This window comes from Lemur catta, chromosome 1 (genome assembly GCF_020740605.2).
Source record: "Lemur catta isolate mLemCat1 chromosome 1, mLemCat1.pri, whole genome shotgun sequence".
Classification (NCBI taxonomy): Eukaryota; Metazoa; Chordata; class Mammalia; order Primates; family Lemuridae; genus Lemur; species Lemur catta.
In genome coordinates, this window is record NC_059128.1 from 211,470,239 (window position 1) to 211,492,455 (window position 22,217).

The following is a 22,217-nucleotide window of genomic DNA, read 5'->3' on the forward strand; positions in this document are numbered from 1 at the left end:
CCATCCCTGAAAATAGATGGATTGGCAGCTGCATAGGAAAGAGTGAAAGAAAGAAAAAACCCTTAACATTTATTAAGTATCCTGTGTCCCTGGAACTCTGCTAGGCACATGTGCACCTTGTGACCATCCCTGTCAGGTAAAGGGCATTATGTCGGTGTTTGAAGTAACCTACCCAAGGTCACACAGCTAACTGTGGGGAGAGAGGACAGCACAAGCCCTGGGGAGATAAAATTTGAGCCATGGCCAAAGAAGAATGAGTCTAAGAAATGTGGTTGTTTGAAGTCAGTCACATTTCCCAACATCCAGCACGATGTCTTATTCTCCTGAGAATTTGAGAAATATTTATTTATCGAAAAGGTGGTTGGGTGGTTGAGTGAATTACCAAGGCCCTGAGAGACTTCCAAATTTTTTTTGCTGAAATGCTGTTGGAGGTCTTCAAGGTCTTATGAAGAAAGAGAGAAACCTAAGGGGAGAGAAATATAATTTAAATTTTCAAAAGATAAAATTACCAACCATCAGTATCAGGCAATAAATGAGATGCCCTATGTAAACTATATATTGCACGTGGTAGTACTCAACAAGTGATAACTATGATACTTAAGGGAATTATTAATTATCATTAAATAAATATATCCCTGTTGCTTCTCCTCACTCTGGGATGTGAGACATAGACTTACCACGCCCTGACACTTTTAATTTGGGGCTCATATTCAAAAGCACTGTAGCTTTTCTCAATCCATAATGTCTTAACATCTTTCTCGATTGGCAGTCATGCCCAGCGCCTTGTACCTCAGTTTTAGTTCCTCTTTGTGTGCCTGTACAGTGAAATTTCCATGTGGCCCCTTAGCTTATATGTTAAGGACCATCCCAAATATCCTTTCAATGTCCAAGCATTTTTGTGTGATATAAAAACATAGTGAAATTGGTTGTGATGGTAATTAACTTAGAACTCTTAGACAGTGAACATCTTTGTATTCTCAAAACCTGAGGATTTATATTCTCATAGACAAGATGGAAAATGTGGACTGGATGATGGCCCAGTTGGCTTACATGTAGTGCTTCTGTAACTGTCATTAAAGTTGCTAATTTGTGTTGGTCATGGGAATACTGCTTTTCCTCAACTCTAACCCATGATTTTTAGATGAATACATAAAAGGCTTGCCAATCACATTTATGGATGATTTAAAGCTGGGAGGGATAGGAAATCGTTTATGCCAGAATCAAGGTTCTCTATACACTTAACAGGCTAGAAGAAGGACTGAGTGAAGAAAGACTGTACCAGGATAAATGTAAAGACCTACCTGCAGGCTCCGAATGCTGATGGCCAAGCAAGGCAGTGGGGAGGTGGGGCTGAAGACTAGTGAGCCTGGTTTCAGTGGAGCTCAACTAAGTGAGAATTATTAGCGTGAGGCCACTGAAATCAAACAGAAACTCTTAATATTTGTGTCGTAGAGGTATAGTCATTCTCTGTTCCATACTAGTTGGGTCACACTTGGAAACTGTGTTTAGGTTAGTTCTTTTAAGAATGATGTGGACCAATGAGAATAGGCCCAGAGGACAGTGAACAGAAAGGTTAAGTGGTCCAGATACCATGTTATCTAAAGAATAGTTCAAAGAATGAGAATGTTTAGTTTAAAAAAGAGAAGGTTTAGAAGTACATCACAATTTTAAAGGATTGTTTCATGAAAAAAATAACAGACGTTTGTTTTACTCTAGAGAGTAGAATTAGAACCAGCAGGTGGGAAGCTTAGGGTCACCCCAAAGTAAATAAAAAGTTTTTTGTCCTCAATGTTTGGCCGTATTTGGATGGGCTGTGTTGAAAGAAGAGATTATCATTATTACAGGTGTAAAGTAGCTGCTGGCTGGCCATTTTTGGTTACTGTTGAGTGGGGAATTTGTTTGTCAGGTAGAGGATTGGCCTGACTGTCCACTGAGGTCTTTTCTGACTGTGGTGGTGTGATGCCAGGCCTCAGAGAGCACTCGGGCCCCACGCACCATGCACAAGGGAACCCCGTAACACTGTTGGCAAGCCGATGGGGGTGGGGGCAGTTCAGAACGCCTGAGTTTTGGATGCAAAGCTAACAATTGAACTCTTGCTGTATTTGACATGCTTTCAGTGTAGAGAATTATCAATTTTTAGTTCATGTCAGACAGTTAGTATCCCAAACTGCCCACCAAGTAGCATTGACTATTTGAAAAGTAGTAAATAGCAGCACAACTACAGGGTATTTGAATTTGAGTGTCTTCTCCTAAGAGATCTCAGGGACCCTAAAGACCTCCTGAATGTCCCTCCAGCATTGTTCCAGCGAGGTGCAGGTCCATTCTTCTTTGTTCACAGCAACCCTTCCTTAGCCACCCTTATCTGTAGGGCCCACCTTTCCTCTGTGTTTTATAGGCAGCTTTGGGGTTAGCTGAGTTGGTTTGAATGCTAGCTCCGTACTAGCTGTATGACCTTAGACAATGGGCTTGGCTCTTCTTGTAAAGATTCTAATCTCTATCTATAAAATGCAGGTGACTTTTTTCTACCTTGCAGGTTCTTTGATGATAATTAGAGACACACAAACTGCCTAGCAGCACAGCACCAAGTCCATGGTTCATGTTCAGTCAGTGGTGTTAATGTTTGTGGTGATTACAGATAGCCGTTAGACTGGACAGCTGTATTCAGCCTCCCATGGGTAACTCCCTGGTGTGAAGAATTCCTTCTTGGCTGGGGACTTCCCCTCAGCTCACCCTCTCCAGTCCTCTCTCAAATCATTGCAGTCCTCTCCCACGAGATTCCACTTTTTTAATTTCTTTTTAAAAATTTCAGTAAATAATCTAAGCCAGTTTCTGGCTTTATCCGGAAGCAGCTTGCTCAGATACTGGCTCCAGCAAGTTCCCCATCTCTGCCTCTCATGGTTGCCAGCCTCCCCACCTGCCCACCTCTGCTTCCTGGGCATCTGCAAATAGCCGAGCAAAGTTTCATGGTATTGTCACGAATCGCCTTGCCAGGTTTCTATACTTTGTGCTTGGTGGTAATAAACTGACTGGTTCTTTCTTTGTCTCATGCCATCAAGACCTTTCCTTTGAAGCTTTTAGTTTGTCGTATGGGAGAGGCAGGTAGTACCCAGCTAGCTGCCCCCTCCTGGGCTGGCCGTGCTTTGGCTTTTCAGTCAGGCCAGTTATTTATTTTCTCTTGGGTGGAGTGTGATTCTCCTCTATGTACCTCATTCACGATTCATGTGTTCAGGGCATACAAAAGTCACTTCCTAGGACCCAGTGTGGGCCTAGCAGTGTGTTAGGTGCCTGCGCTTCAGGGAATACTAGGATAATTCCTGCTTTCTGGAAGATCATGCCCTAGCAGGGGAGACGGACATGGAAACTGTGAGAGGGCTGCTATGTCAGGTCTGCACAGGGTGCTGTGGGGGCCCAGGGAGGGGCTTCTGACTCACACTGGGGCAGGGATACTTGGGCTCCTTATATTAACTTCCCTGGTGTTCAGCACTCTCCTGTATGTCAGACCCACTGGTTCTTCCCACACTGAGTCAAATGACGCCTGTGGCTCCTCCCTGGGTGGCCTGATTTGGGCCTCTCAGTTTTCCCACCCAAGGGATTGCCTCCTCGGCCTCACCAGGTCTCACTGGTGAAGGTGTGTGTTCTTGTGACCTGGCTTCCTTGGTGCATGGGCTCCTCACCCGATGGCCTCATCCCACACTGGGCAGGGGTATGAGCCAAGCTGGTGCCTCTGGGGTGCTCCCTATCCACCTTGCTTCCTTTGCTCACATAACTTTACTGCTGGGGGTGGGGGTGGGCATTGAGCTTATGGGCAGAAATGAGTTTCACTGAGTCATGTAGCTTGCCTCTGCCCCGGTCCCCACAACAGAAGCCAGAGTAGGCTTCTGTCCCCCAGCCCTCCCTCCTGCTCCCTGCCTGTAATCTTTCGGGACATCGTGGGTCCAACCCTTTGAGAGGCCTTTTGGATACCATTTTACCATCTCCCATCTCTCTCATCTCCTTGTGGCCAAATCAGTTCTGAGGATGAGAATCCAGTTCTTTAGACTGAGCCCTTCAGACTCTGTTGTGGTACCCGAAAACAGTTTCAATATTCAACCATATATATCTTTTAAAATTCCAAACATACTACATGACCACGATCTAAAAAAATCAGCAATGAATATTGGAAGACAACTTTTTTTGAAAAACAAAAGCAAATTAGATGTGGTCCTTGCCCATGAGGTGCTCCCAGTCCACTGTCTATGTAGGTCAGATGGTTCTCACTGCTGGTCCACACTCGTGAGGTGAATCCTTTACTCACCCTCCCAACACACCCATCCCCTCGAATTCTTCCTGGGATTCCAGAGATAGGCCCTGCGACAGAGGGTAAGTCCCGTCTCCTCACACCTGGAGCTGCGACTCTGACTTGAGTGTTCATGTCCTCCTCAGCATCTAGCCTCAGGTGGGGGCTCCCTTTGAATGAGGAATTGAAATAGCATGCTCATCAAGGAATTTATTCCAAGCTCAAACTCCCTGTGGGTCCCTGTGGTCACTGCTTGGTGGCCCTTGGGCAGAACACATCCTTTGTCAGTTTGCTGTCATGAACAGCCAGTCTGACTCAATTATTATTAAGTGGCCAACCCACTTAATTGAGATTTAAAGAAAAAAACTATCTCCTTTGTTTTTGGTCAAGATGTCAACTGTACTTCTTTTACTCTAAACCAAAAAGTCATTTTCATGTCCTGCTTGCTCTAGCATGTCAGTAAAATGGAAGGGAAGGCGGAACAGTGAGAAGCTGGAAGTGAAACTAACCAGTATGCAAACTTGCAGAAGTCCCTCAGGATCACAGACTGGGGATTTTCTCTGCTTCTCAGTTAGCTCAGCAGGGTTTTTGCTGTCGTTGTCAAAATATCATTGTCAAAATGGAAAATAAAGGGGTCTAGTTAAATAACCGTCCCTTAAAGACCTTCCTTCCACCGAGGGGCAGCAGCATGCTGAAAAGAAAGGGTAGGCTTGAGGAACAAGATTTGAATTTTGATCCTTTCATTTTTCTAGCTATGTGGCCTTTGGAAAATCACTTGATTACTCTGAGTTCCAGCTTTCTCATCTGTAAAATAATCAACCTACAGAGTCACTCAGAAGATTTAAAATAAAAAGGAAAGCACGTGGCACAGCACTCTGTGATACTTGCAGTAACGGTGATGGTGATGACAGTGATCACAGTGGCAGAGGACTACGAGGCTCTGTTCCGCACGCTGCTGCCTGCAGGTGGACATGGCTGTACTTCCCCATCAAAGAGTGTCGTTGTGACCTGAACCTCTCTGCATGTGCCTTATCTTCCACACATTTCTATGTGTTCAGATGTGATTATCTTCAACCCCCAAATATCAACTGAAATACTAGCGGCCTGGCATAGCTTCACCTCTGAGAAGCAAAATCGGAGCGCACAGAATGCCACATCGGTTCCGCTCCGCTTGGAGATCAAGAGAGAGAGAGAGAGAGAGAGAGAGCGAGAGGCAGAGGAATTAGAGTGGTGCCCACAGTCTGGCAGCCAGCGGTCAGCGGATAGTCCAGCTCCAGCGCAGCTGGGGAGATGTGAGTTAGGACCCCTCAGTCTCTGTAGGGTGTGCTGGGTGTGATCCCAGCATTTAAATAGTTGTCTTTTTAGTGTAACATGGTATTAAACTGAGGATAATTCTGTTACACAGAAGAAAACACAATGCTCTCTTTGGGGCTGGAGTCTAACCCCGCTGTGTTGGATTCACTGAGTGGACTTTTGCATGAGTGTTCAGAGTTGTATAGACAGACACAAGTACTCTGTATCATACAGGTGATTTACAGCAGGGAGATTTTTTGTTTAACTGTCATTTAGTGCCCATGAATATCCATACAAAATAAGATCTTATTTTAACTAACTTCCAACTCAGCTGTTTATTTTTTCATTTTACCTGCCAATATTTCAGTACGCATGTTTAAAAGATAGGGACCCTTTAAAATAAAAACAACTTAACTACAATATACTATTATCACATTTAAATAATGAACTATTCCTTAATAGTCATCAGATATGAAGTCAATATTCAAACCTCCTCAATTATTACATATGTGTACATATACATATGAGTGTGTGTGTATGTGTATATATGTGTGTGTGATTTTTAAAACGGTTTGTTTATCCAAATCAGGATCCAGATGAATACATTGCAATAGGTTGATATGACCTTTAAGACTCTTAAAATGCTTTTCATTGGTAGTTTCCAAAGGGAGGGGGATTTTCTGCCTCAGTGATTTTTCGAACTTACAAGTGGGTAAGTTACACGGCTGCACTGTCTCTGTGCACGGAGGCGGGAACGGCCCACAGATGCCGCTTCTGCAGAGGTGCTCACTGCCTCCCATTGTTCACACCGTCTCTCTCAGAAATACCCACTTCCTGGTCATTGGGTTATTAAAATTTTTTTTTTGAGTTATTAAAATTTTTAAATGAAAGTGTGATCTTTTGATTACTTCTTTAAATATCTGAATACCAGTCTGAAAGACAAGTCAGCTGTAGAAATCTCAACTTCAGATCTTCACCCAAGAAGCTTTGTATATTTGCTTTTCCTGGGCCATGCAGATAGAACATTGTGTTTCTTATACAGTAAGAGTTTGCAGTTTAGCTTAACTAGAAATAATGTAGATCTGATTTTGGAATTAGGAAGAAACGGCCATGATGTAGAAAAGCCCACCCTGCCACCTACATGATGGATTAGCTGTGTGCTTTTCATTCTTCTTGGCCTTGGAAGGAGGTAGATAGAGTGTAGGTGATAAGGAGGCAGTTCCTAGCTAAAAATAGGAACAAGGATGTTTTGAGACAGGAGCTCCTGCTATCACAGGCATCTGTATGCAAACAGCTGAGGTTATGCGGGTGCCACAGGTGGTACTTAAGTTTCTAAGAGCTCACTGCACACCTCTCTAAGTGGACCATGAGTGAGATGGGGAACCTGGAGTGGCGAGGGCGGGAAGGTGATGGTGTCCATCTGTAGGAAGGGCCTGCCAACCAGGGACTTCTTGCCACAGCATTGCTATTGCAGGTGGCACTGTGCAGCATATGCTGATGTTTACTTTGCACTAAGTGCTATAGAATTCCATGCTAGCTCCTACTGTTCCACCCTCCTGTTTTGCAAATGTCTGCACACTAGAGTCCTTCCTGTTGGCCATTTCACGTGTGTCCCCCAGCCCTTTCCCCCTCTCTGCTTGGTCCCTGATACACTTGATTCCTCCACCAGACGCACTTTCCACATTGCATCGTCACTTTGTTTGCAAGGCCATCTCTGCTTCGAGCTGCTCATGTCTGCCTTGAATGGCAGCTCGGTCTTTGTGGTAGTTTGAGGGGTTCTGCCTGCAGCACTGGGCTTTGGTTCTATTGGGCAGTGCGGTGGGGAGGAGGAGGCATATTCTTGGGGAAACTTGTCTTCAGAAACAGGAGACATGGAAAATAGTTAAATAACAGTGTAAAATGGAAGGCACAGAATATCAGAGGAGGCAGGCAGACTGCCCAACTTCCTCACTGTGCAAATTGCACTCCTTTATCCTGATCCTGTTTATCAGGCACTGTCCCATGCGTTCTCTTATGTGATGACCAGGGTATCATCACCCCCTGTTTCAGCTCAGAGGAGTGGAAAGGTCACCCAGTTAGTAATGGCAGGACTAGGGCTGGAGCCCAGTCTTCTAGGTCTGTTTCCATTCTGCTCTGTCATCTGTCTCAGGATGGTAAGGAGAAGGGACTCCCCCAGTCTAAAGATTAAGGACTTTAGGCAGTGCTGACGATGCTGAACAATGTACGTGGCCAGTGAATGGAAGAAGAAAGAGAGAAAGAACTAGGATTGAGCAGTTACTATGTTTTAAGCCAGCGCTGTCTGATGGAACTAGAAAGCAAGCCACAAATGGGGGCTGCATACGTAATTTTCAAATTTGTAATAGCCACATTAAAAAGTAAAAAGAAATGGATGAAATTAATTTTAATAATATACAGTTGTACCCTTGAACAACACAGGGATTAGGGATGCTGACTCCCCACACAGTTGAAAATCCACATATAATTTTGACTCCCCCCAAATTTAATACTGATAGCCTACTGCTGACCAGAGCCTCACTGATAACATAAACAGCCAGTTGACACGTTGTGTATGTTATATGTATTATATATCATATTATCACAATAAAGTAAGCTAGAGAAAAGAAAATGCTATTAAGAAAATCATAAGGAAGAAGAAATATATTTATTATTCATTAACTGGAAGTGGATCATTATAAAGGTCTTCATCCTCATCATCTTCAGGTTGCATAGGCTGAGGAGGAGGAGGAAGAGGAGAGGTTGGTCTTGCTGTCTCATGGGTGGCAGAGGCCCAAGAGGCTGGGGAGAGGTGGAAGGGTAGGGAGAGAGGCAGGCACATTCGGTGTAACTTTTACAGAAAAAATCGGCATATAAGTGGACCCACACGGTTCAAACCTGTGTTGTTCAAGGGTCACCTGTATTTTATTTGACCAATATATTCAAAATATTGTTACTTTATCATATAGTGAATATAAAAAATTATTAATGAGACTTTCTATATTCCTTTTTCCGTATGAAATCTTTGAATTCCTGTATGAATTTTTACACTTACAGAGCATCTCAATTTGAACTAGCCACATGTGACTAGTGGCTATTGCATTGTGCACAGCACAGTTTTAAGCATTTTACATATATTTCACACATTTCAAAGTTAATAGTGCTGCCTAATTGCTGAGGAAATGAAGCCCAGAGAGGTTAGGTAACTTGCCTGGGGTCACAAAGCTGGATTCTGACCCAGGTCTATCCCTCCTCTTCCCACTCTGGCAGACTGCCAACCCTCCAGGAAGGGGCCCAGGGGCAAAGCAGGTGTAGCTAATTTCCAAACCATTGTTTAACTTGCTCCTGAGGAGGTAGTTGGCAGATCCTCAGGAAGTAAAGGGAACCATTGTCTTCCAATGCATGTGCCAAAGTTAAGAGAGTCCTTTCACTAGGCAGTGAGCCTCTCTTAAAGGACATGGGAACTTAGAAGTTGTGTGACATTCAAGGTTATATAATGCATAGAAAGAGCTCAGCTATGCCAGGGCCAGGCGGTTGCTGGCACTGAATAAATGTGTCTTCTGTCCCCTTTGCTACGGCAAGAGAGCCTATGGAGTAGGCCCTGATTTATCCCTTCTGAGAAAGACTGCTGTACTGTAATGGAGGAGGAAGATTGGGAGCACCATGTGCTTGCGCTGTGGGCAACCAGCTTGGTTCTAAGTTTGTTTTCCTTGTTTTATTCACAAACATTACAACAACAGTCAAGGTAAACTTTTCAAATCCGGCATGCTGACATGTTACTGTTTGCTTATAATAGTCCCTTGTAATCACTGTCTATTTGCAGAGCAAATTTTTAACATAATTACAATTTTAGTGATGAAAAGTTCATTTTGTTTTGTCCCTTGTCACAAACATTTTTTCCATCTTTAAAGTACGTGTAGTTAATGGCTTCATAGGATATCATGGAATTCTGTGTCATAATTTGCTTTATCCTATGGCTGGATTTTTAGGTTGTTTCAAAATTTCTCAACATATTTGATGATACAACATGCAGACACATGCGTATGTTTCTTTTCTATTTTTGAACTAAAGCTTTATAATAAATACCCCAGCCTTTGAATTTCTTGGCTAGAAAGCTATAAACATTTTAAAATGTGTTGGCTGTTCTGAGGGATTACTTCTGTTCTCTCGAGGTCTCGCTTCCGTTTTCCTAGCCGCGAGGGACAAATGAGCACACCGGTTTTGCCACAAATCACCAGCACTGGGTATGAAAATGTATTCAAAGTTTTGCTAAATCTACCTGGGATAAAAATCTGTCAACCGTTTGTGTGTACTTCCCCACATGCTTCTAAGAACAACACTTAGGTAGCTGACCAGGGTGACGGGGGGGGGGGCCACATTTGGCAGACGGGCACCTTCCTCAGAGGAAAGTTGGTTAAACAGTTTTTCTTTGCAGACTAATGGTGAAAAACAAACCCAGAGACCCACAGTCTTCAAGCTGGCCACGTGCTTTGCTAAGTTCAGCCTCCACCTTGCACAGTGGCACAAAAGCAGGATGGAACTCTGTTCCGAACTGTACACAGCCTGCAGACAGGGCTGACCTCCATGCTTCCTTCCATACCTTCAGCTGCACATGGATCTGTCATGGGCTTTGAAGTCAGAGAGATGTGTGACTTTGGGAAAATTATTTAATATTTCTTTATCTAAAATGGGATGACAGTAGTGTCTCCCTATAACATTGAAAATCCCTAAGAACGTTGCCTGGTACATAATTAGTACTCAGTAAATGTTGTAAATGTGGGTTCAAATCTTACTTCAAGCACTTTCTAGAGCACTACTCTGGACAAGTTACTTACCTTTCTGGACTTTGGCTTCCTCATGTGTAAAATGGGATGATAGCACTTGTTCTGGGAGGCGTTAGGGGGTTTAAGTGAGATAATGCATAGAGAGCATTTTGCACAGTGCCTTGCGTATCTCCATAAATGTAATGAAAAGAAAAACATTGTTTTTTTAGTTTTATTTCCTACTCTACGAGAGTGACCTTTGTTCCCATACATTGTTCTAAGCTGCAGTTCTGTTGTAATTAGCTCTTAGATTTTGACCATATTTGTTGTTATGCTAATTTTTAAGTCCACATTGTAGGTTTGGGGCCACCTTGAAACAAATGAGAGGTGAATCAACATTTTCCTGTGTCTCAACCTTTTAACATAATCTTGTTTTTGAGGTTAGTGAATGTATAATTTCACGTAGAGGGGGCGATACTTCATATACATATTAATTTAGTGACTTTCCCCCACACCTGCTGTCAAAAGAAACTGTCAGGTCTACTGAAGGTGTCAAGTGTTCTGTATGTTCAGCAACACAGACCAACGTTGTCTAAATGATAAGGCGAGAAATACATTTTGTAGAAATGGAAAGAAACGGCACAGCTCACCCCGTTCCTGTCTGTCCACCTCCTCCTCCTCTTCATGTCCTAGCTGAGAGGTGTCTCCCCCCAGACGGCCTCCCTGGGCCATCCAGGCTGGGTGCCGGGCTGCCTCCTGGTACCCCTCTGCAGCCGTAGCTTCCTCTTCCCCACCTGTCTCCCTCTGGAGGCAGAGACACGTATGCAGTGCTGAGGTGTCCAGGTCGGGCCCCAGGTAATGAGCGTTTGTGGCTAAATGAATGAACCCACAAAAATCTGCTTGTGATGCCAGAAGTGTGTGTGTAATAGTGACAGGTGGGTTTGCAAATCGAGGCAAGGGGAAGTGCAGTGCCCTTCTCGGGCTGAGGAAAAGTGAATGTGCTAATCACGTCTGGAAAATGCCCAGGACTTTCCAGTGTTTACATGGCCTTGCACCCTGTGAGGCGTTAGTTCATCCCGCCTCCTTCTGACCCCTAAGCTGCTTCTCTCCATCAGTATCTTGCCAACCCCCATCCGTGCCAGTTACCCTCGCCTAGGATTTAGGATGAAGAAAGTTCTGTGATGTGTCTGTTCCTGTTTTCTGGGTGAAATTTGGACTCTGGGCATATCAGCAGAAAGGATGAATTTCCTTCTTCAACCCTCATGCCCTGAGGGTTAGAGAAGGGCCAGGCCCCCGCTGGTTTTCCTTGGAGGGCAGCACCTGCTGGAGTGGGGTGCTAAGCATGTGTGGGACTAATCTTGGTATGAAATGAGCTTCACTATTCAAATGTGGGCTTTGGGGCCTTCTGCCTTGTCACTGCTCACTTGGGGGATCCAATCTAACCTAAGAATAGTATTCTTTACTTAGCACTTGTTGTATACAGGACGATGTAGAGGAGTTTCACATGTATTACCTCAAGTACTCTCCTCTTCAGGACCAAAGTGAGTCCCCAGAATCTTCCATGAAGCCTGGCCAGATATGGAAGCCAGGAGCATGACTCAGTGCTGGAAGCAGAATTTGAAAGGAAGCCAAGAAGTCTGGATTCCACTTTGGCTGTGACACAGGGATGAGCCCTAGTCTATGGCAGTGGCCCTTAGTTTTTTCATCTATGAAAGTGGGGTGGGGAGAGTTAAAACAGTTGCTTTGTGAATTCCCTTCTGTTTCGTATCCTCAGCATATCGATCCCACTCTTGCCTGCCTTCTCCCTGGCCTAACTTTTGGATTACAGGTCAGAATCATATAGTTTGTCAGCCCCGTGTGTTCTGAGTGAGTCTTATCTCCTAGTGATACTCTGATCTCCCTGTGACAAAGACCTTATCTTGTTCTCTTAAATGTCCCTAGCCTTGGCCTACCATGTTGGTGAAATATGAGGCTGCTGTCCTTGTGTGTGAGGCCCTGAAAAGTCGTGGAATACGTGTATTTATTTTGAGACAGTTGTTTACAGACCTGGATCTTCAGTCTGTCTCACATTAAAAACCAAAATTGATTTTCACAATTGCTTTCAAATAACTTACACTTTAATTGTGATGAAGTTCTACTTATCCATTTTCCCACTTTTATTGTTAGTGCCTTCTGTGTCCTGACTAAGAAATTTTTGCATATGCCAACTTCATGAAGATATTTTATGTTTTCTTCCAGAAGCTATAGTTTGAATTTTTGTATATAGATCTAGGATCCATTTTAAAGTACTTTTATAGGTAGAGTGAGATAGAGGTCAAGATATCCAGACAGTCCAGAACCATTTGTTAAAAAGACTCTTTTCCCCTCACCGAATTGCATTGGTATCACTGTTAAAATTTAAGCGACTGTACATGTGTGGGCCTCTTTCTGGATTCTGTTCTCTTTCATTGCTCTATTTGTGCTTATACTGATAACACATTGTCTCGATTACCTTGGTTTTAGAAGTCTGGTAAGGTAAGTCATTTAACTGTATTCTTTTCTTTTAATATTGCTTTTGCTATTCTAAGTCCTTTGTATTTCCTTGTAAATTATAGAGTCAACTTGTTAATTTTTAAAAAATAGCTACTGGAGATTTTGATTGAGAGGACATTGAATCTAAAGATCAAAGTATTAGTCAAGATTCTTCAGAGAATCTTCTGAGGTTTTGGGCTTTCAAAAAAAAAAAAGATTCTTCAGAGAAGTAGAATAAATAGCATGTACACACACATACACACACACACATAAACATAAAGAATTGACTCATGTAGTTATAGAAGCTGACAAGTCCCAAAATCGCAGTTAGCAAGTTGGAGCCTCAGGAGAACTGATGATACAGTTCCAGTCTGAGTTTGAAGGCCTAAGAATCAAGAGAGCTGATGGGGTAGTTCTAGTCCAAATGCCAGCAGGCTTAAGGCCCAGGGGAAGAGAGAATGTTTCAGTTTGATTTCAAAGGCAGGAAAAAACCCAATGCCCCAATTCAAGGCAGTCAGACAGGAGGAGTTCCCTCTTATTTCCTTTTATTTGTGGGAGGGTTGGGTTTTTTGCCCTATTTAGGCCTTCACCTGATTGAATAAGCCCCAACTCACATTAGGGAGGGCAGTCTGCTCTACTAGGTCTACTGATTTAAGTGTTAAACTTATTAAAACACCCTCATAGACACATCCATAATAATGTTTGGCCAACTATCTGGACACCCTTTGGCATAGTCAAGTTGACACATAAGATTAACCATTACAATTTGGGAGACTATTGACATTTTGACAAAATTGAACTTTAACTTCATAAACATGGTATATACCCCCATTTATTTAGGTCTTCTTTTATTCTCTCAGTAATGTTTTATAGTTTTCAGTAAAAAAAAATTCTTGCCTCTCTTTAATTAAATTTGCTTCTTGGCATTTGATGTTTTGCTGTTGCAAATAGTATATGAATACATGTTTTCCAATTATTTGTGAACTTGCACTTTTAAAGAATTGTAATGCAGAATTTTGGGGATAATTACCGATTCATCAGACAGCAGTGAAGTGTAGGAACTACCATTCTGGATATAACCATAAATCATTACTAAAATATCCTCTATATCTGCATGCTACCTTATCATTGCCAAAGCATTTCTTCCTTTGGTCCTTGTAAGAGCTCTCAGAAAGAGACAGAGGAGCTATTATTATTCCTACTTTCATATGAGGAAATTTGGCTTCAGGGATATCATCTAAAAGTCTTATGACTAGCAAGTGTTAGAGCCAGTCCCAGAACCCAGGACTTGTCCTAAGCGAGAGCACCTGCCTCTGATACCAAAGTCATTCTATTAGAGATGAATTTTATGACTTGTACCGAGAACACACATCACGGGACCCAGCTTTATGGAGAATCTCCTACCTGTGACCTCTGTAGACTGTAGGAGGAAGAGAATAATACAACAGAGAAAGAAAAGTGGACCAAGGTAACTATTGTAAGACACTAGAGCGGGGAGGGAAAGAGGGTCACTGTCAGCCACATAGCACTTTGTGTCTATTAGGGAAAGGGGCCCTTTTGGCCAGTGAACAGCTTGCACAGTCATATGCGACATCCCAGAGGGAAAACAACAGATACGGAAACCTTAATTATTCAGGAATTAATTAAGGATGAAGAATTTCAATTAGTGAGTATTTTCTTTCTCTTTGAGAAATTCACCAAAAGCACTTTCAAGATGATTCAAAGCTAAAAGGGAACAAACCATCTTTCTTTACTCTCCCTTTTACAACCTTTCTACTTGTATTCTTTCTCTTTCTTACTCTTCTTCCTTTCATTATTCAGCACTTTGGTGAGTGCCAGGCCCTGAGATGCAGAAATAAATGAAGTGGCTTCTCTCCCAGGGAGCTTGTAAGTCTTACAAACTTTTTTGACTACTACCAACAATAAATATATTTTATGACATTGTTACTTTTTTTAAGTCCCTATTTTTTAAGAAATACATATTGAAATATTTATAAATGAAATGACATGATGTTCAGGATTTGTTTCAAAATAGTCTAGGGCTATAAGAGTAGGTGGGAGTGTAAACAAAATAAGATTGACCATGAGTTGGTAATTACTGAGTCAGGGTCATGGGTCCATGGGGTTCATTATCTGTTATCCATTTATATCCATCTTTCTAATTACCTATTTGGGACAAAGGATTCATGAAACACTACTTGCCCTTATTATAAACAATGAATTCTGATATTTTAAAATCTGGTTTATTCTAATTTTTAGAAGCTCTAACTTGTCATTGTGCTCTAAATTGTTTTTGAGACCCACTAACGTAAAATAATACATATTTTGTAAAACACTGGTGTAGTGAGGGAGAGAGAGTCCCGTACAGTAAGTGATTACTGTCCACCAGAGTGTGCTACTAGGGTATGAACAGAGGGGCGGGAGAGCACAGTGAGGGAGGGACCCACTGACCGATAGGGTCCTGGAGGGTCTGGGAAAGCCTCACAGAAGTCCTTATGTGGTTTGCATGGAAGAGGAGGGATATGCATCTTTGACTAGACAGAGGGAGAGATATTCAAGCTCAGGGATGAAGGAAGTGGTACAGGTGGGAAATGGGGAGGTGGGACAGGCCAACCTTAGTTCAGTATGGCTGGAATCTGAGGGCTGCTGGGGAGCAGCAGGAGATGAGGTTATACATAGTAGCAGCAGGAGCAGCAGCAGCAGCAAAAAGTACAACAGGTGTTATGGGACAGTCTAAGGAATTTAGATTTTATTGTGCTTCAGAGAGCCATTGGAGGGTAAACTGAAACATGACCCAGTTCTGTTTGCCTTTTATAGAGGTTGCTCTGTCAGCTCTGTGGAGGTAGACCAGTCTACCCGTGAGATCATGATTGAGAACAGGAAACCCAGACCCAAAGGAGAACCAGTCTGGAAGGCAGATCTCCTAACCCACTTCATACACTTTTCCTCCCCCTTTGTCACATGGCTTCTCAGAAGATCCACACAGGCACACAAATTGGGCTTTTGCGAGTGTTTATCAAAACTAACATTACAGTCACTCTCAGGGCATAGGAAGAAGGGGAAATAGAGCCAATTTCCTGTTTGCTGGTTTCACCTTTTCCCTCCACAGTGTTCCCTCTTCTGCAGAATAAAGCTATGATAATCCGTGAGAAATTGATAATAACCACCTACAGTGTAGTGTTTCTCTAGATGTTTAACAATATTAACTCCTTTAATCTTAACAATTCTATGTGGTAAGTATTGTTATTATTCTTTCCATTTCATAGGTGAGAAAACTGAGATACATGGATGTGAGTGACTTATAAGTCACAAATCTAGCAATTAGAGCTGGGATTTTGGCAATCTGACTCTAAAGTCTATTCTCTTAAGCACCATTGTGCATCCTGATTAAGTTTGATTTCATTCCAGTCATGTCCTTGAATTCAGATGTTTGAACAAAGATAGTCATGAAAAGATTTGTCTTTAAGATTGATTCTCCATATTCCCAAATCCAAATCTTCCCTAATCAGAGGGTGTGGAAAATTTTCTAGCTGGGAGAAAAAGGATGACTTCTTGGAAGGAAGTGGTATTTTTTTTTTTTTTTGAGACAGAGTCTCACTCTGTTGCCCGGGCTAGAGTGAGTGCCGTGGCGTTAGCCTAGCTCACAGCAACCTCAAACTCCTGGGCTCAAGCAATCCTCCTGCCTCAGCCTCCGAAGTAGCTGGGACTACAGGCATGTGCCACCATGCCCGGCTAATTTTTTCTATATATATTTTTAGCTGTCCATATAATTTCTTTCTATTTTTAGTAGAGACGAGGTCTTGCTCTTGCTCAGGCTGGTCTCGAACTTCTGAGCTCAAACAATCCGCCCGCCTCAGCCTCCCAGAGTGCTAGGATTACAGGCGTGAGCCACCACGCCCAGCCAGAAGTGGTATTTTTGAAAGTGGAGCTTTGAGGCCAGGGGTGGTGGCTCACACCTGTAATCCTAGCACTCTGGGAGGCTGAGGCAGGCGAATTGTTTGAGCTCAGGAGTTCAAGATCAGCCTGAGCAAGACGAGACCCCGTACCTACTAAAAATAGAAAGAAATTATATGGACAGCTAAAAATAGATATAGAAAAATTAGCCGGGCATGGTGGTGCATGCCTGCAGTCCCAGCTACTTGGGAGGCTAAGGCAGGAGGATCCCTTGAGCCCGGGAGTTTGAGGTTGCTCTGAGCTAGGCTGACGCCATGGCACTCTAGCCCGGGCAACAGAGTGAGACTCTGTCTCAAAAAAAAAAAAAGAAAGTGGAGCTTTGAGACATGAGTGACATTTTGAAAAATAAAAATTGCTGAGAAGGAAGTGTTGGCAGTACCAGTCAAGATGAAGTAATCCAGATACAATCTCTCTCTACCAGTGTTTACAACTAAAAACTGGATATAATGCAAAAAGCAACCACACGAGAACTCTGAAAAGTAATAGCAGACAAATAGGGTAGTTGACTCAATACTTGAACAATGACCCATAATGGCTGTTGTCCCATGGAATTGCATGATAATGTGGGAAGCTGAGACTCTGAGATAATTCTATATTTCCAGCCAGAGAAAATAGGAAGCAAAAAGCCACTGGAAGCCAGAGAGTATGAGGAAATTCCTGAAGGTAGAGAGCTGGAAAAGGGGAGCCACTAATTCTGTGTATGGACTGACCTAAATCTGGGCACACTACATACTACAGGGAGTGTATGCATGGACAGACCCACAGAAGCACCGCAGAGGTTTTGATATTTGACCGCTCCTCAAATCCCAGACAAACCCTTGAGTGGAGCATGTGACAGGCAGATCTCAATGGCACAGCAAAGGCTTTGGAAACTGATCTGATAGCAGAGCTAATGCTCATAAAAGGTGAGATAGAACTTTTAGTCTGAAATTAAGTGGGTTAATTGCCGGGTAAAACAAATAAACAAAAAATCAATATTTTTCCAAGGACTTTAACAGGAGCCAAAGTCTTACAACATAATATTCAAAAGTCCAGGATACAATTTAAATTTACTCAAGATAAAAACAGTCAGGAAAATACAAACAGTACTCAAGGGAAAAAACAATCAACAGGTGCTAACCCTGAGATGACTCAGATGGTGAAATTATCAGACAAAGATTCAAAGTAGCTATTATAATTATTCTCTGTTATTGAAATTAGTGGAAAGACAGAAGTTCTCAGCAGAGAAACAGAAACTGTGAAAAATAATTAGATAGAAATTTTAGAACTGAAAAGATGACATGGGCTCAATGGCAGAATAAAGATGGCAGAGAAAAGAGTAAGTGAACTTGAAGGTAGATCAATAGAAATTATACACTATGTAATGTACATTATGAAATAGAAAAAATATTGGGAAAAATGAATGAACAATATCACAGGATACTGTGGAACAATATCAAAAAATTGAAAATTCATGTTAATTGGAGTCCCATCCTAGAAGGTGTAAAGAAAGATATTGATGTAGAAAAAATATTTGAAAAAAGAATGGTTGATAATGTTCCAAATTTAGAGAAAGACATAAATTTACAAATTGAAGAATCTTTGTAATCTCAGACAGGATAAACATGATGACAACTACTCAGCCATTTCATAATCAAACTTCTGAAAATTAAGAATAAAAGAAATCAAGAGCATCCTTGGAAAAATGACACATGGTATTTAGGGGGAACCTATTCTAGCGACTGCAAAACTGTGGAGGCCAAAGACAGTGGGGCAACAGCTTTAAAATGCTGAGGGGTGGGGGGGAACACCCAACTGTTAACCCAGAATTTTAAATGCAGGAAAAATATTCTTTAGGAGTGAAGGCAAAGTAAAGATATTTCCAGGTGAAAGAAAACCAAAAGACTTTGTTTCCAGCAAAGCACCTCTTAAAGAAATGTGAAAGGAAGTTTTTCAGCTTGAAAAGAAGCTATAACAGAGGAAAAGTTTTAACTTGAGAAATAAAAGAAGAGCAAGATAAATTATAAATTTCTAATATATTCCCCTTGATAAATATACACACACAAACACAAAAGCAAACAAAACTCACCTCTAATCTTATAACACAGGGGTAACTACAGACCACTGGTAATATTTTGGATATATTTCCTTGAAGTCATTTTTCTCTGTGAATACCATCTCTCTTTATTTCTTGATTTCTTTCATTCTTTTTCTCTCCCTCTCGCTCTCACTCTTCTTCCTTCCTTTTTTCTTTCAACTAAGATTATACGGTATACAGTTTTATAATATTCTTTATCAATTCCCATTATATTGTGGGCATTTTCTTACTTTGTTAAAAAAATCTTAAATTTTAGCTTGATAATGGCACTATGATTATACCTTTAGAAAGAGACATGTTGACATATTTATAGTTTCAATGATACAGTGCTTGGGTTTTTTTTAGAGTACTCAGGGTGGGTGGGTATCCATAAAACAAGATTGGCTGTAAATTGATAATTGTTAATGCTGGGAGTGAGTGCATGGTGGTTCATTATACTGCTTTCTATAGTTTTCTACGTGAGCAGTTTTTCATTAAAAACTTTAAAAAATCTTCATTAATGTGATTTTTAATTGTTTAATCATATCCCATCATGTGGATATTCTATAACATTTAAAGTATTCCTCTTTTGCTGCGAATTGAGAGTCTTTCAGTTATGAGTAGGCTGAGATAAAACTAAAGTCTTTGACAGCATCTCTGATTATTTCCTTTTTGAAGATGGAATTTCTGGGTTAAAAGAGAATGGAGATCTTTAACACTTTGCTACATTTTGTCAAATTGCCCTTCAGAATAGATGTTCCATGTTATTTTTCCATGAGGTATATGAAAATAACCTGTTACTGCTCTATTGTAATTTTTTATTATTAATTTGGTGGCAGAAAGTGTATCTTATTATTTTAATGTGCATTTCTTTAATTCCCAGTGACGTTGAACTCCCAGCCTGTCACTGCACTGATTCCCAGCCTTTCAGGGAGGAAGCAGGAGAAGGGTGGAAGAAAAGGGATTTATTGTCTCCTCCACATTCTTCGCTTTGAAGATGAGAGACAGACACAGACATCCTCTGGGTTCAAATTCTGGCTCTGCCACTTACTAGCTACTGATTTTGTGCAATCTGGGTCTTTCTGACCCTCGGATTTTCCATTGAAGAAACAGAGCAGTCACATTGCCATCCTTGAGCTATGAGGTAATGGAGGTTTATAGAGAAAAACCCCGGTGCACAAGGCTTAATCTGAAAATGGTAGCTTTTGTTGTCCTTGGGGAGCTGAGGCTCAGGATGTGAAAGGACCTCCTCTCCTGCACAGGGACAGCAAGGAGTCCAGAGCTGGGTTCCCCCACACAGGCAAGGCCTCCTGCAGGAATTGCAGCTGGTGTGTGGGCCACTGCCTCTTCACCTTTCCTTCTCCCCTCCCTCCCTGCTCTGCAATCTTTTATTCCCTGCCGGGCATGGAGGCAGCTATCACAGGCCAGGAACTCTATCTTGGGCAATTTAGTGGTTGTGGGGGAACAAATTCTGATTGCTAATGGTATTTATTTGATTCAGTGGAAATGTACCTTGCAGTACTTGGCTCAGAGGAGCAGGTTGAATTTCAGGTGGGTTTGTTTGACAGTGTCTCACCTTACTCTCTGGAGCAGGACTCAGACCGGGAACATGATCTCTCCAGGGCAGCCTAGCCAAGCTGGGGTCTCTGCTTCACTTCGCTGCCCCTCCTCTAGCCCCTTGTCTTCCTCTTCCTCACCCTTCCCCAGGCTTAGAGCCCCAAGTTGGGCACGCTCTTGCTACATACTCCTTTCAGAAGGGTGAGAACAGCAGAAACTGAAACAGGGGCTGTGGCTCTAAATAACCAGTCTGCCTACAGACCAGGAGAGAACTGAAAGTGTTTTTTCTCTATTTATTATATTTTGTACACCCTTTAGGTTATTTGAGTACCAGGCAAGTAGGCCATCTGGGCTCAGGCTCGTGGGTGAGGTCAGGACACCCTACAGCACTCTCCACGCTGAGCATGGGTGCTGCAGACCGGGCGCCGAAGTATTTCTCCTGAAATCAAGATTGGGTGCCAGGCCTTGGTGCTGCCAGCCTGCGCGTGGTTTCTCTGTGGGACCACCTCACTGATTTCCTGTCTTCTTCCCTGCACGTGCCAGTGCAAGAGGTCTAAGCACGTGTCTGGGAGGTGGGGTGAGTTTGGCCTATTTTCTAAATTGAGGAAAAACCCAGAGAAAACAGTCAGCAGGCTTTACTGCGGGGAGTTGGGTCTACCGGCTTTTCCTCCCTCAGGCGGTAAGCCCCCTCTCTGTGCAAATGGGAGCAGCTTGCGGAGGTGTATGAGCTCCGTGAGAATTTAACGATGTGTTTTCATCTTGATGATCACACAGAAATGATTCTTTTACCAGTTATAACTCACTCAATTCATAATTGAGGAAACCTTTAGTGTCTTCAGTGTTTCTCAAACAGTAAGTATTTCTTTCTCCTCATTAAAATGGAAGGGTATTTTACCTACAAGCTTTATTCCTTTTGGCTTTAAGGAAGTGATGATGTAACAGCACCGTCCTGGAGAAATTTAGAGTAACGAACATTTCAGCTGTGCAGTTTAAAAGCTCCTCTCATCTTTTATTTCCCTTGTGCTTTCCAACAACTCTGTGAGATGGGGATTTTTAAACTCTCTCTTCTCGGGAGAAAACAGAGACTCAGAGAGGACAGTGACTTTTCTGAGGACACACAGTGATTTGGTTGGAGAGCTAGGGGACCTCACATCTGTGCCCTGGCTGCAGGTTTTTCTATTAGTTCAGTCTTCCAGTGACACCCCCTTGCCTCTGGCTCTCTTGAGGGTCCCACATTCCTATTCTCTTTGCTGTGGACCAGTGTTTAAAATAGTTAACGCTGAACGTGTCAAATACTGGTTTTGTTGAGATGAACATCAAGGTCCAGTGTTTAGCCAAAGACAAATATTGATTCATGACACTCCTAGAAATTTTATCTCATCCTCTGAGAACTGAGGACCTCCTCCACCCAACAGCAGCCAAACCAGGCCCTGTCCCTCCTCCCTCCTGCCCTCCTGCCCTGCTTCCTGCTGGGTCCAGGCTTCCCAGCTGCCATCATTAAGCACTTGCCAGGCATGTCATGATCCTTATTTCTAACCCTCACAGCAACCCCGTGAGGCAGGTGGTTTTGCACACATATTACAGATGAGGAAACTGAGACACCAAGTATTCGTGTCATTTGCCTAAAATCGCACAGTGATTGAATAATAAAGCTGGGGTCCAAATCTAGATTTGTCTGACTCCAAACTCGGTTCAAATGAAACTTAGCACCACTCTTCCAAACCAAGCCTTGTCGGAGGGCCTCTTCCCTTCTCAGTCTTGGTTCTCATCTCTTCAGCTAGGTGGGGGTGCTGTACCTAGGTTTTCTTGGCCT

The 22,217-nt window shown here is 42.5% G+C and overlaps 1 protein-coding gene across 8 annotated transcripts in view; it reads left to right on the top strand.

The window, feature by feature from the left end:
* ST6GAL1 (ST6 beta-galactoside alpha-2,6-sialyltransferase 1) overlaps positions 1 to 22,217 on the top strand; it is a 127,731-nt gene that overhangs the window by 50,956 nt on the left and 54,558 nt on the right. For 5 of the 8 annotated variants that reach the window (XM_045539884.1, XM_045539888.1, XM_045539891.1 and 2 more), the window contains one exon: positions 9,736 to 9,807. The exons of 2 other annotated variants lie outside the window; for them this stretch is intronic. The gene's annotated coding sequence lies outside the window, so the exon portion shown is untranslated. Of the gene's footprint in view, positions 1 to 5,028; positions 5,242 to 9,735; positions 9,808 to 22,217 lie in introns of all 8 variants that reach the window. One more of the 8 variants, XM_045539886.1, reaches the window with a different exon arrangement.